This window comes from Ranitomeya variabilis, chromosome 2, assembly GCF_051348905.1.
Source record: "Ranitomeya variabilis isolate aRanVar5 chromosome 2, aRanVar5.hap1, whole genome shotgun sequence".
NCBI lineage: Eukaryota > Metazoa > Chordata > Amphibia > Anura > Dendrobatidae > Ranitomeya > Ranitomeya variabilis.
This window is the reverse complement of record NC_135233.1, coordinates 185,543,825-185,545,598: the sequence shown is the minus strand read 5'-3', so window position 1 is coordinate 185,545,598 and position 1,774 is coordinate 185,543,825.

The following is a 1,774-nucleotide window of genomic DNA, read 5'->3' as shown; positions in this document are numbered from 1 at the left end:
TAAGTACACCAGCCTCCAATGCCCAAACTTGGAGCACAGAGATATATGAAGGCTGTAACGGAAATACCACACTGGCAAATGTGTGGCCTTTGAATTTTTTTGATACGAAATAGTGCTGTATAGAATATGACTATCACACAGTCAAAAAATAAGTACACCGGCCTCCAATGACCAAACATGGAGCACGCAGATATATGAGGCCTTTTTCAGTGAATTTAAAACACCAAAAAAAGGGAGCACAAGGGTCGCACAGACAACTATGCTACGTATGCCTGACAAACTATAACTTTTCAACAGGCCTCAGTCTGACAGAACAGACTGTATTTTTTTTTTTTTTGGGGGGGGGGAATTTTTGAAAAAAAAAGAAGGAAAAATAGGTATATAGACAGTAAATAAGCTGCAGCAGCAGGCAGTTATGGAGCTTTGGGAGGGATGCAGTGGGAGCAATGGACGCACATACAGTGCCTGCAGGCCTTGCACTGATGTGGATATGCTGTGCCCTGCCTACCTAGCGCTGCAATATCGGGACCCACAAATTAGCCCTAAAAAGGACTGTTGGTTTCTGAGGAGTTGTGGATGTAAGAGTTGCAGACCTACACTAACTCTAAAACCACGATTCCGACCCTATCTCGGCAGCAGCTCTCCCTATTCTCGCTGAAACAGGAACAGAATGCGGCGAGCAGGGCGGCACCAGGTCTCTTATACTCGGGATGATACTGTGCGGCCCAGCCAAACACTGCACGACACAACAAAGATGGCTGCCGTGTTTCATGGCCTGGCAGACAATCCCTGCACCGTGATTGGGTCTCTAAAGTCCGCCAAAACTGCTGGGTGGAGACTGCAGTTACCGCCGAATAATACCGGAAATGCTCGCTGCTCGCCGAGTACCCCGATACTCGGGCGAGTAACGAGTAGTGGCAAGCACGTTCACTCATCACTATTTCTGAACTCTTCCTGAGTTAAAAAATTAGTACTGTTGTTTCTAAAAGATTATGAACTTGTTTTCTTTGCATTATTTGAGGTCTGAAAGCACTGGGTTTTTTTTAATTTTGACCATTTTTCTTTGTTAGAAAAAAATACTAAATTTATTACTTGAAAATTCTGAGACATGTCAGAAGTTTATAGAATAAAAGAACAATTTACATTTTACTCAAAAATATACCTATAAAGAGAAAAATCAGACAAACTGGACATTTTGCAGTGGTCTCTTAATTTTTGCCAGGGCTGTAAGTATAATTACAACTGTGATTTGTCAAAAATCACAGCTAACATCAAGCCCAGGGTTAGTAATAGAGAGGTGTCTATGAAACACCCCGTTTACTAACACTGTAAGTAAAAATAAAGAAACACAGATTAAAAACATGTAATTAAAATATAAAAACAGACACACTCTTTCACCCATTTATCAAAAAAAGAAACACCTGCAGGTTCAATGAGATCCACAAGGTCCAGCGTAATCCACATCGAGGTCCCAAGACGATCCCCTGCTCCAATACATACAGAAGCCACAGTGACATCATAAAACGTGACCCCTCCCCGTGTCCGCCGTACACACACTAAGGGTGGCATGGAAGCCGCCAACTGTGAGGTCACTGGAGATTACAGTTTGCGGTTATCACAGCACCCTCTGAGCTGTCACTGGAGGTGAACTCAAGGAGCACAGTGACCGGCAATACGCATAACCTGGCGGAAACATTGTAGTAGGTTGGATTGCCAGACTGCCCCCTGCGTGACACAGGGGCACTACAGCACGGAAGTCCGACAGTGAACTAGT